A 14,538-nucleotide genomic window follows, 5' to 3' on the forward strand; every position below is an offset into this window, starting at 1 on the left:
GCCCTGCGAATCACTATTTTTAATTTCGATTCACGATTCGAAGCAGCCCTTGATTTGCAAATCAAATTGAATCATGATTCCAATAAGCATTTTGAGGAAATCAAAGTTTAACTAAAACATAGATATCCTCAAAATGATGATTTGATTTAAGATTCAACTTGATTTGTAATTCAACTTGATACCATAAAAGGTGATTCGCAGGGCCCTAATATATATATATATATATAAATATAAATATATTCATATATATATATATATATATATATATATATATATATATTTATAAATATATATATTTATAAATATATATATTTATAAATATATATATTTATAAATATATATATTTATAAATATATATATATATATATATATATATATATATATATATATATCTTTGCTTTAGGACACCATACCCATCTTTGCTTTAGGACACCATACAGCTGTCGACTTGAATCTCATAAAGTATTGGCATGCTAAAATAAATATATGTAAAAAATAAATAGTATTTGTTTAATATAAGTTCATCATTTAGTTATTGTAATTACTTTTGGATAAATTTTGAAAAAATTACATTTGGCAAGTTCTATTTAAAAAATAAAATTCATTCTTTTTTTTCTCGTGCCTGAAATCCTTCAAATTTTTCAGGCCATTTATACATACATACATAGCTGTGTCAACAGTCTGTTCACCAAACTGCTTTGCAATGGCTTCTTTAATTTTTGCAATTAACACACAAAATTGTTCTGGGTAGCATTTTCGTGCATTTTCCCCAAAATAGTTTCTTTTCGCATCAATTATATACATCTTCAAGTTTTCTACACTAATTAATTTTGATGCCAAATTAATTCCATATTTGGATGGCTTATTCCCAACAATGGAGCATAGATTAACTCCCTCATGTATCTATAGTTAAAAAAAAAAATTAAATTACTATAACTATTATTATGTAACTGTTATCTATTATTAAACTATAATCTATTATGTATTATTATTATGTCTATATTATATATAACTCCTTAGAAGTGGCAAAGACTACACAAGGAAAACCATAGATGTTTAAACCACAAATTTATGCATTTTTAAACCCAGCATTTGATTTTCTTTCAGAGTAAAAAAAAAAAATGAACAACTGTGGGTTTGTATTCTTCAAATAATTCAATAATTAGTCACTTACAATTGGTTCTATGCTTCCACAAGTTGTTGCAGTATGCCCAATGTTCTTTTCCTTAAACAACTAAAATTAAATATAAGAACTAAATCTTAAACAAAACCTGTATACTATATATCATACATACTATAAAGCATACATTTTATGATGTACTAAATTAATGAAAACAATTATTGTAAATCTTACAAGTTAAGATCTTGTTTTTGCTTGCTCTGCCGCAAGATTATCAACCGATTTTGTCATATTTAAGATTTAAGTATATAAGTTTTGTTTAAATTTTCAAGGACATTTACAAGTTAAATTTCTGGAACAACATTTTCATCATATTCCTAAAACAAATCAAATTTAAATAAAACTTCATTAAATTAGAGCAAATTATTATATGGCATTTAACACCTACTTATAACATTATCTAAAACTACAGCTTTCTCACCACTGAATCATCAGGAATTTCCTCAATATGTGAATCAGTCTTTCTTATTTAGAATTACATCATAAACAATATAAAGTTTCTCTTATTTAGAATTACATCATAAACACCCTCTGCAGAACTATGTGTTGGTGTTGCTACATGTGTATAAATCTGAAAGAAAAAAGTATATATAAATAGTGACCTGGCAGAACTGTCAATAATCACACCTGCTTATTGGGAAGCTGAATACTTTCTTCCTCGTTATGGAAACTTAGGGCATGCACACTCATTTCCTGCAATTTTTCTTCAAAGTGTTCCTTTTTCGAGTTGACAAAGTTTTTATCTCTAATGCAATAATTATTGAATCATAAAATTGATTGTTATATTTTACCTGAATGGTGCTACCAGGTTTAATTACAGATCCAGTTGAAATAATATTTGAGTTGCTTGAAATAATAGAATATTGCTGTTCTTTATCAAAAAATAGCAATAACTTATCATTACAATTCATGAGCTGCTTATTGCAATTGCTTCTTACCAATCTCTTCTCCATTATCAATAAACTAAATACATAAATTTATTATAAGAATTTAAAAATGTAGGAAAAATAATTTATTATAAGTATAGCATTTGTATTAACATTTAATAATATGAAAAACTCTGTTTAATATAAAATAACACAAATATTTGTTAAAACAGTTATATATATTTAACAATGTTCAAAAACTTAGTCATGCTCAAACTCAGATAAATAATTAATGACATAAATCATATCACAATTCTCTAAAACAACGCAATTGTTTTTTACATTCTCACACTTGACATATTTCGTTTCGAATGACTTTCCACTATATAATTTTATGTAAGCAGTATGGTTAAATGTTGATTCATAAAAATCACTAAAATCAGTACCATTAATAAGTTCATTTACAGCTGCGATCCAATATATACCATCAAAATAAAAAAAACTGCACATAACATGATCATTATTGAGCATAATGCATCAATGAACGTTTTCCATTTCTATCATACAATGTGGAGTTAAACTGTTTGCCATTAATAAATATTCTAGCATAAGAATTTGTGGAAACTTCAGTTGTAAAAGATTATCCCAAGGAATTTATGCTACTATTTACACTAGAATCTATATTTGATTTCAATTTCTCAACACTTTGCTTCTGTATAAATTTTCGGACTATATTACTAACAATGTTTCTTGGACCACTTATCAGTCTGCGCAGATTGCCCATGGCCTATTCAAAGCGAAATGCTGAGGTCTCTGATAAAATACCATATTTCTTAACTTGGTCCGGCAAATGTAAAAGCAAGTGGTTGTTTATAGTGTAACAATTTTCTGATAATGAAGACAAATATTTATGATAATATTTTAATAGAAACTTAGAATTAGTGGATTCCAGACAAATTTTTACACCATTTAATAAATATAAAAAATTAAGGTAGGTTTTAGCTGGGAGAAAACCAAGCAGTTCAATCGGCCCAGAGTACAAGAGGAAAAATTTCCACTGTGATGCTTTCCAATCTTTAGCTTCTTTAAACAACTGTGGAGGGCTGTTTATTGAGCTCGGAATCAAAAAGGATAAATGAATTTAACTCATTTTATTTATGTCAGTCTCCTTAAGCATTTGAAACATCTTCCAATAAAAGTATAATGATCTAACTGAACCTAAGCAAACACTATGCATATAGTCTATTGGTGCACCTGTTGGAATTTTCATTAACTTATGTAAGACAGATAAACCAGTTACCCCATTAGGTTTACTTAATATATCTTGTTGGTGACTTTCATCTGTTCTCAGTTCATATTTACTGTCACTGATATACAGGCGTCTGTAATTTTTATGTACACCTGGAATTCGACACACAGTACAGCCAAAATAACCAATATATTGCACCATATGCAAAATATTAGCTTTAGCAGGTATATCAGCAATTAAATACAAAAAATTTACTTTCATTATTACTCCTTGAAATTCTATTTCAGTAGGAAATTTGTTCACAAATGTCTTTAAATAAATAGAACTATCTGTTTTAAAATCGTGCTTTGGGTTTCCAACCCATATTCCAGCTAATATCATATTCTTATAGCTACTTCTGATTTTTGGTGGAAGTTGCTTTATTGAGCCCAAGATAGGCCGCATGGACAGTTGTGAAGAGTTGCCAACTGCACCACCATCAATATTTACACAAAGATCAATTTTGCTGCTGCTTTCCTTGTTTCCATGCTTTGAAGATAAATAACTTGACAATAGATGGCAATTTTTCTGAAGAATTGTTTTCAGTTGTTGCTTCAGATCAAGGATAACATAACTAAAATAGTTACTTTCCTTAGACATCAAAATGTTCTTTTCATAATCATTGTAATAATTTTGTAAAGCATAGCTAGTTGGAAAATTTGCAGTGGGAAATATTTCTTTAAATAAACTATTAACACTTGCAACCGCTTCTTTACTTAAACAGTGATCCTAAAAACAGTAGAAACAGTTTGAGTTTAGCTATAGTTACTATAGAACTAACTTTCATATTTTACAAACAAAAACTATACTTAATAAAGATGTATGGTTTTATACATCACATATAACATAAAGATAATAATGTAATAATGTACTTAAGAATAATATAAAGTAGTTTTATTAGTAATCCTCCTCATTTATTTTACAAATCAGGGAAAATTCTACCCAATATCCCTAAATTGCAGAAATCTGAATTAACTGTCCTTTCCCTGATCTGAAACTCTGTATTAGTATCAAAAAAATATTATTTATTGCATATACTATATGGTATACTAAATAAGGGTGTTAGCTAGCACAACCGCACATTCCCTATGGTTTTAAATTCCCAAAATTCAATGAATTTCTATATTTCTGTAGAACAATAACAGTATATATTCCAAATATTACAAAAACGCTTGAATATACACTTTTTGCATTCTATAAAAATACATATATACAAATATATAACATTTTTTCATATATTTTATAAATTAAATTTTTTAAAATTTTTATAACTAAATTATTTAATTTATATAAAATAGTAAAAACAAATCATAAAAAAAACATAAAAAATTAAAAAAAATAATAACAAAATCATTCTGTATATATATATATATATATATATATATATATATATATATATATATATATATATATATATATATATATATATATATATATATATATATATATATATATATATATATATATATATATATATATATATATATATATATATATATATATATATATATATATATATATATATATATATATATATATATATATATATATATATATATATATATATATATATATATATATATATATATATATATATATATATATATATATATATATATATATATATATATATATATATATATATATATATATATATATATATATATATATATATATATATATATATATATATATATATATATATATATATATATATATATATATATATATATATATATATATATATATATATATATATATATATATATATATATATATATATATATATATATATATATATATATATATATATATATATATATATATATATATATATATATATATATATATATATATATATATATAAATTAAAATAGAAAGATATTGATTATTGATTAGGATATATAGTTTATCCGTTAAATGAAATGAAGCAATTTTTTTTTTTTAAAAGGTACATATAATCTTAGACTAGATATATTATTTGCAAAAAAAGTAAAAACAAACTCAAGTAAAAAAGGAAAAATAAACGCTCTTGGATCATCTCCGACAACACTTATAAAATTGGCGCAAAGTAAATAACCGACGACCGAAAGAGATTTTAAGAAAAAGTAACTTAATCTAAATCTTACTAAGATTTTAGCAAGATCTTGTTAAGATATTTATAAAATTTGTAGTTTTTCCTCGCATTTATTTCTTATTAAGATCTTAGCAAGATCTTTTAAGATCTTTATAAGTTTTGTAGTTTTTTCCTTCATTTATTTCTTAATAAGATCTTAGTAAGATCTTAATAAGATCTTAACAAGTTATTCAAAGAAATATTTCTGACAAAACTTATTAAGATACTATTAAGTTCTTACTAATTTATATAAGATAAGAAAGATCTTACAGATCTTAATAAGATTTGCAAGATTCGTCGCTCTGGGAAGGAAGAGAGAAAAATGATAAATGAAGAAAGAAAATCAGAAAAAACATTTTTTAAATTAAAGAAAAAACAAACAACTTAAACAATAAATGAACAAAGTAAAAACAAAACAAAAAATTAAATAAATGAACTAACTGAAGAGAAAGAAAAATTAGAAACAAAATACAAAGTTTAAAGTTAAAAAAAGAAGTTTGAAAATGAAAAACAATAATCAAAATGTACCACTACCAAAAATATTTAATAAAGTTTTTATAGCAAACTTTACTACGAAAAAAGACTGAAAAATAATTTTTTTATTTAATTTCTTAAATTATTTTCATACATTGTTTATATTGTCATGTAATTTTGTATACTTTTTTAATTGTCCTGTATTTTTATAGATTGTTTGTTTTACTATGTATTTTTGTCAATGATGTATAATAAATAACTAGATCTCTAACTCCGGGTTCTTTATAAGCTGTAAGAAAAGCCGGTTTTTTTTTGTTTAAAGTTTTAATCGGCCATTATTATATTGGGCAAAACAGTCAATATATCATATAATAAAAAGATTTAATTCCCGACATAATTTCTGTTAATTTGCTTTAGCGTTTATTTAAGTCAGTTATTTCGTTTGGTAATTTCATCATACAACGAGTAATTCTTGTGCTTCGTATGGATGTTCTAGTAGATTTGTAAAAGGCGGCACAAATTTCTTCCATAAAATTCCTATTAAAAATTCAGAATTGTGTAAAAGTTGGATTGTAGTTTTGAGACGTGAAATTTTAACTAAATATACTTGTATATGTAGCGACCATTTTATAGAATCAGAATATAATTATAGTATCCCAGATAAAAATATTATAGTAAAATAATGATAAGTGTTGATCATCATTATAAATCAATTTTAAAATTGGAAAAATACACAAAAGTCAAAAAGGAAACTCCCAACAATACGAACACAACCAACTATTGTTTCTTTTTCAAAAAAAAAAATGATGTCTACCCTGCTATAAAAGACACCGACAAAGAAAATAATTTAACACATAAATATTAGCCAGAAAACACAACTCATAGTACTGACTGAAATAATAAATCTTTAACACTATCTCTAAGATTATTTTCATCAACAAAAAAAATCAAAATCATAAGTCAGAGATTTACAGAAAAAGTTACGAAGAAATGAAAAAAAAATTATTTCTTTTAATGACATTGTTTCCGATTTACAATCTAAAAATTATTTCACTACAGATGCTGGAACTGTTTTATGCGAAAAATTTTCTGTACTCTCTTATGAAGTCATTAAAAATCAATTTCTCAATAAAAATGTTAAACGAAAAGATCACTGGTACAATAATGAAGTAAAAAAAATTTGCTTCAACTATTCATTTTTAATCTCCTTGTGCACATGACTTTCTTCAGCCAATGTTGTGTCTTCCTGCTGCCAGTTCAATATCGCATTCGACAACAACTGTAAATTGCAACCCTGGTTTATTCCATGATATTTTTACCTATCTTGGTGATAAAAAAAAAACAGATGTAAACTTTAAGTATTGTGTCCTCATTATTGATGCAACAGCAATCAAAAACAGTATAACTTATGACAAAAGTTCAGGTATACTACTAGTACTAAACTGGTTTTTGTGATTTCAGCAAGGATACTATTATATGCAAACCTGATACTCCAGCTACTGAGGCATTAGTTTTCATATTAGTTGGCTTGCGAGGATATTGGAAAATACCGATTGGTTATGTTTTATCGAATAAAGTTAATGCAAGCGATTTAACATGCTTTATTGAAAATATTTTGAATTTGGCTTTGACATATTAATTTTATATCAAAAGTATTACATTTGATGGTACAAGTACCAATTTTAATTCTGTGATCTCCTTTGGATGCCAGTTTGGCAAAGAAACTGACAATATAGTCAGTACTTTTTCATATAACAACCAACTGATACACATTTTCCTTGATCCATTTTAAAGGCTTAAATTAGCAAAAAACTCTCTTAATGATTTTGGTGTTTTTATTAATAGTGATGGCCAATATATTAAATGGAGTAACATTAAAACTTTTTTTGAATTACAAAAGTTTGTATGTTTGAAATTTGCAAACAAAATTTCAAGAAAACATATAGAATTTCATCAACACATAATGAATATGAAAATAGCTTGCCGAACTTGCCGCTCTGTCGCTGATGCAATTGAATTTTTAATGTTATCTCAACATCCATCATTCTTGGGAGCAAATGGTACAATCTGTTTTATTCGAGTTATTGAAAAATTATTTAAAAAGCTCAATTCAAGAAATACAAATAGTAACAACTTTAAAATACTTTTATATCTTTATGATCAACTATATTGGAAAGATTTTTTAAATGATACTATTATTTATCTGAGCAAGTTGACTGATAAAAATTGCATGGCCTAACTTTTAAATAAAAGAAAGACATTTGTTTTAGGTTTAAGTCTTATTCTTCGTTAAACAATGTAAAAAATCGTTGTGGTTTATTTTTGCCGTTAAGGGATGTTGATCGTATGAAAAAATATTTAGCTTCTTCATTAGTAGTAAAGATTTTAAAAAACCAAAAATCACCTCTGACCGAAAAATAAAACAGAAAATGATTTATTGTGTTAACAAACTAATCATGATAAAAATGGTATTTTAATTGTTGTTTTTTTTTTTCAGACATTCTTGTGCATTTTTATTTTATTTTGTGCATTATGTTTAGTAGGCATTGTAGCATATTGCTTACATTATCATGTATTTTTTTTGTTCATTGTTTGTATTGTCCTGTCTTATTATTATTTTTTCCTTTTAGTTTGTTCAATGTTGGTCGTACATTTTTAAAGTTGTATATTTTTTTATAAGTGTATATCTATATGTGTATATCTATGAGTGTATATGTATTTCTTGTATGTGTATTTATCGGTGTTTATGTGAATTTCTGAATGCAAAAGTATATATATTTATAAATGTGTGTAAACTATGTACGTATATCTATACATCTGCGTATGTGCATATATATGTTTGTGTATGCATGTAACAATATAAAAATTTTTATATTTTTTAAAGTCTTTTTTGTTTAAAATCAGCTTTGATTTTTTGATAGCATTACGTTAATGTTAAATATCCTTTTCTTATTTTTAATTTTTTTTGTTATTGTTATTTTTATAATAATTTCCGTCATTATTGGAGTTATTATTTTTCATTTTTTTGCTTCTTTTTTAAATAATTGTTTAATATCATACTGAGTTGTTACGCTTTATCAATTTTTTTACCTGTTTGCAACTGTCTACATTGTACATATAGCTATTTGTGTTTATAAAAACATGCAACTTTTTATTATTTGTATCCTTAATATTTTTATTACACTTATTAATATTATTGTTGTTATTATTATTATTTCTATTAATAAAATTACTATAATTAGTGTATTTAATTCAAACGTGTACATATAAATAAGCTAAGGTCCATAGATACAATTAAATATAGATGAAATAAAAGTACAAATATACACCCATCCACAACAACCCATCACTCAGACAGTCTTTTGTTAACTAAGTTAAAATTGAACTTTTTGGCACACACTAATAAATATATATGTATATATATATATATATATATATATATATATATATATATATATATATATATATATATATATATATGTTGAGTGTGCATACACACACACACACACGCACACACACACACACACACACGCATCTTGAGTGTGCATATACATACACACACATATATATATATACATACATATATAAGTGTATGTGTATATGCAAAACAAAAGAAAGAACAAAATAAGAAAATAATGCTATATCATTCGGAATTAATGCATTAAAGAATATATACACAGCAAATACTAAAGAGGAAGACAGAATAACGATTGTTGATGTATTTAAACCAATAAGCGCAATGATTGAACCTGAACAAGTTATAAAGCTCAAAACCAAAATGGAACTCTATTTTAAAAACTGCAAAAAAACTTAAAAAATTCGAGCAAGTTTAGCAATGTTTTTATAAAACCTGATTTAACCAAGGCTGAAAGATGCAATACTAAATTATAAAGAGATCAGTGCAAAAAACATAAATTTAGAAAGTTTACAACTACTGGTTTACTAGTATGGTACACGTAATGATAAAATTGTTAAAATTGTTAAATAGCAATCACTTATAAATGACCGAAAATCAATACTAATTAATTACGAGTCATTAAATTTTACGGAATATAAATATGTTTATTATAATGGTAAAATTTCACCAGAAAACAGCTCAATTAATGTTAACATAATCAATTATAACATTTTTAGAAAAGATAGACTGAAATGGAGGTGAAGTTTGTATTTAAGCAATGAGCAACATAAATTCAATAGAAATTACTATTAAGCAACTAAATTGTAGTGACATTAAACAGATATTGACTTGTTTATGTTTTGGTAATCAAAAAGTTCTAATTGAATATATATATCGACCACCTTTAGCAACTCAGGATTATAACAATTCCATTCTGGAATCGATAATTTCTTCTAAATTGAGTATTGATCGTAAAACGTTTAGTGATTTAAGTATTACCGGTGATTTTTAATTAAAACACGATTGTTTGGTCTGAAATTAGTTCTCATTCTTTCCGACTGAGCGTGATTCTCAAGCTATTAAATTTATAGATTGTCTTGAAAATTGCTTCTTATATTAATGCGTTAGTGATCCAACTTAGCAAAAAGCAAACCTTGAATCAAAAAATATTTTGGATTTTCTAATTACTAATGTTAAAGAAAAACTGTTCTATTGTTCAATTATCCCCTTTTCATGATGCAAAACAAGGTCATCATTTATTAAAATGCAAGCATATACTAAAAGAATTTAATCTGAGTAATGAGCTTAAGAAGTCTATAAAATTGCATCATAAAGGTGATTACTAGTTACTTTCAAAGTATATTGACAACGTTGATTGGGTTAAGGAGTTTAACAACAAATTAATTAATTAACAGTATAAATTTTTTCTGTTTCATTACAATTATGCGTCACAAGAATATATTGCAGTAATTAAAAATTAAAAACTAGTAATAAAAAAAAAAGCTGATCACTTCTGCTCAAAAATTAAAAATTAAATTAAGAAATAAAATGTGGCTTTTAAATAAATAAAAAAATTGGGAACATGAATCAAATATTTGTTTAAAGATTGAAATTAGAAACGAAATATAGGAAAACATTAAGTCATTAGAGAGAAAGATATAAGATACAAATATAAATGAGAAAAAATCGGTATAAAACTAAATTACATTGATCGAGAACAGTGTTGCAAAAATTGTTACTGATCAAATAGGTATTGTTGAAAAATTTAATAAATATTTCCATTCCGTATATGTAGAAGATTAAGATGTAAACAAAATTATTGAAAACTGTCAACTAAACACAGTATTAGAAGTTGTCGAAATAACACAAAATGATATAGGAAGAAGATTAAAGGCTCTTGATATATCAAAATCAATTGGAATTGATTTAGTACATCCTTTTGTTCTAAAACAATGCACCTTATCAATTTCATATTCTCTAAACATTTAAAAAATCTACAGAAGATAGTACTGTATCTGATATTTGGAAGAAAACTAATATAACGCCTATATTGAAACAAGTAAGTAAGTTGAAACCAACAAATTACAGACCAGTATCTCTGACGTCAATACCATGAAAAATGTAAGAAAGAATAGTTGCTGATAGTATAATCAAGTATTTAAAAACAAACAAACTATTTGCAAAGCAACAACATGGCATTCTGAAAGGTAAAAGCTGCAAAACGAATTTAAGAGAACTTCTTGATACCTTGACAAGTGCATCATTTAACGGTATTCCAATTGACGTTTTGTAAACCATCTTTGGAAAAGCATTTGACAGAGTATCACTCATAAAGTTATGTACTAAGGTTTATGATTCCGGTATTGTTGGTATGCCTCTTAAATGGATTGAATCATTTTTATCAAATATAAAACAACGAATAGCGATGGGAAAATGCAATGCAAATTGGGTTGATTTGTTAAGTGGAGTACCACAGGGTTCTGTACTTAGCCCTCTCTTTTGTTTGATATTCATAAACGATATACGAAGCAGACTTCTTTAAAAATGCTGTTTTTATGCCAATACGATAAAACAATTGCTCTTATTTATACCAACGTTGATTCGAAATCATTTCAAAATGACATAAAAGAACTTGATGAATGGTCTGTTGAGTGGAAACTGGGTTTGAATTTTGAGCAATGTAAAGTAATACATTTTAGTGCAAGTAATAAAAGATATTCTTATTTCATGTAAAATGATGGTGAACTAAAAGAAATTGAAAAATCTACTCTCGAAAAAAATTTAAAAATTTATATATCCAAGGATTTGAACAGGCAAAGACAAGTAAGGAATGCTTCCTGTAAAGGATGTTTCCTTTACAGTATGCTTGAAGTATTAAATAATACTTTTAGGTATAAAGATAAGTACCTCATGAAAATGCTTTATTTCGCGAATGTTAGACCTCATTTGGAGTTTGAAATTTAAGTTTGGAATCCCTATTATAAAAAATATATCATAGAACTTTTTTTTTTTTTTTTTAACCATCTTCGCTTCCAACAAGCAGCCACTAATTAAAGCTGGAAGTTACTGAAAGAGAAAAAACAAAGATTGTAGAGCAAGATAATGATTGACGGACGACTTAAGAGATTGCAAATTGTATGAATCAGGAAAGCAAGATGAAGGAAGCGAATTCCAAAGAGCTGATGTTCGAGGAAAAAAACTAGACGAATAAGCGTTTTTGGAGCACTTAAGAACTGTCACAAAACAAGGATGACATCAAATTGAATAACGAGTAACACGAGAATAAATTTTAGTAGATGGTACAAGAGACGCTAGCTCTTTAGAGCAGTGCCCATTATAGTATTTGTAGAAAAGAGAAAGAGAAGCAACATTACGACGATGTGATAATGGTTGGAAGAGCTCCAACTAGAGCAGCTCCAACTATGTTTACAATGCGTTTTTGCAGCTTGTCTAAAAGAGAAAGAGCATTATTAGAAGAACCGCCCCAGAAATGGCAACAGTATTCCATACAAAGCCGGATTTGTGATTTATAGAGATAGAGAAAAGAATCCGAAGTAAGAAAGTGACAAGCTCGATAAAGAGATGCAACCTTAGCAGATGCTAATTTTGCAACTGATTTGATATATGGTTTCCAAGAAAGATTGAAAGTAAGAGTTAATCTTCGAAGATGAAGAGCAGAAAACTCATCGAGTACATCACCCTTCATAAATATAGGAAGATCTAAATTATTGCGATAACGATTGGCTAAAAAAAATTGAGTTTTATCTGAATTAAAGTTCACCAGCCACTGTGAGCCCCACGCTGTAGCAGAAGTAAGATCCTTTTTATGCTCAAATGCCCCCTCCAAGAAATCACGACAAGAATAAATGGTCGTGTCATCAGCAAACAATGCCACCTTAGATGACAGAATATCTGAAAGATCGTTAATGTAAATTAAAAAGAGTATAGGGCCAACAATAGAACCTTGAGGAACCCCTGAAGTTACAGAATAAGAAGAAGAGTGTTGTCCATCGAGGACAAAATTTATGCTACGATTGGAAAGAAAAGATTCAATGATCTTAAAGATGTTGCCGGATACACCATAAGAAAAGAGCTTATGGAGAAGACCAGCATGCCAAACTGTATCAAAAGCCTTTGAAATGTCGAGAGCGATGGCCTTTACATCTCCACCATTATCTAATGCACAATAAAACCTGTCAGTTATTAATTTTAACAAATCAGCTGTAGAACGAGAAGATCGAAATCCATATTGATGGTCAGAAAGTAAGTGATTAGATTCAAGCTGAGAAATTAAGTGTTTGTTAATTAAAGATTCAATAACCTTGCTTATGATAGGAAGAAGACTGATAGGACGGTAGTTAGACAAATCAGCTTGCTCTCCAGAATTTTTGAAGATAAGGATAACAGATGCCGCTTTCCAGCAGGCTGAAACGCAAGACTCTGATACGCACTTGTTGAATAGTTTTGAGAGTATTGACGACAGCTCCAGAGAACACTTCTGCAAGGCAATAACAGGTATGTTGTCCGGGCCACAAGCTGTAGAGGAGTCTTGGCGTGAAATCACTTTAGATACAGATAATGAAGTGATATGAATTTCAAGCAATGGATCAAACTGTTTGTTGGCAATATCAGGTAGAACGCAACTAGTGAAGTCAATAGATGATATTGATGAAAAGTTTTTAGCAAACAATTCGGCTTTGTCTTTAGGTGAGGAAACAAAGTCTGAACCATACAAGAGAGGTGAAATTATAGAATTACCATTATTATTGATATTACTAAAGATTCTCCAGAAGTCACGAGAGCATAATTTTTGAGATGCGATACGAGATTTCATGACCTGAACATACCGGGTTTTGGCGTTAGACAAAACCTTTTTACAATTGTTTTTGGCAGAATTAAACAGATGTCTGTTTTCTGGAGAATTTTTTTGCTGATAAATATGGAAGTTACGGTTTCGATTGGCAATCGCAGCAGCAAAGTGTGAGGAAAACCATGGAGGAGAGTGACGCTTGACCTGGAATTGTCGAGAGGGAACAAAAGATTCCATGCCGGCCTGAATCCACGAAGTTATGTTAGAAGCATATTTGTCGACAGGAAGACAAAAGATTTTTACCAAAGGGCCATCACGAAGAAAATCACGGAAAGAATCCCAGTCAGCTTTACGGTAGTTGTAAGAGGTTTGATAATAAGAGAATTCAGATGATGAAGAAGAATGGG

The 14,538-nt window shown here is 27.2% G+C and overlaps 1 long non-coding RNA gene across 1 annotated transcript; it reads right to left on the reverse strand.

Moving 5' to 3' along the window:
• Window positions 1-474: 474 nt before the first annotated feature.
• LOC136090212 (uncharacterized) lies at window positions 475-1,492 on the reverse strand. The gene is made up of 3 exons (XR_010643261.1): window positions 1,355-1,492; window positions 1,175-1,234; window positions 475-903 (listed from the first exon to the last, which is right to left on the reverse strand). It is a non-coding gene; the product is annotated as an uncharacterized LOC136090212 (long non-coding RNA).
• Between the last annotated feature and the right edge of the window lie 13,046 nt (window positions 1,493-14,538).

Source organism: Hydra vulgaris, chromosome 13, assembly GCF_038396675.1.
Source record: "Hydra vulgaris chromosome 13, alternate assembly HydraT2T_AEP".
NCBI lineage: Eukaryota > Metazoa > Cnidaria > Hydrozoa > Anthoathecata > Hydridae > Hydra > Hydra vulgaris.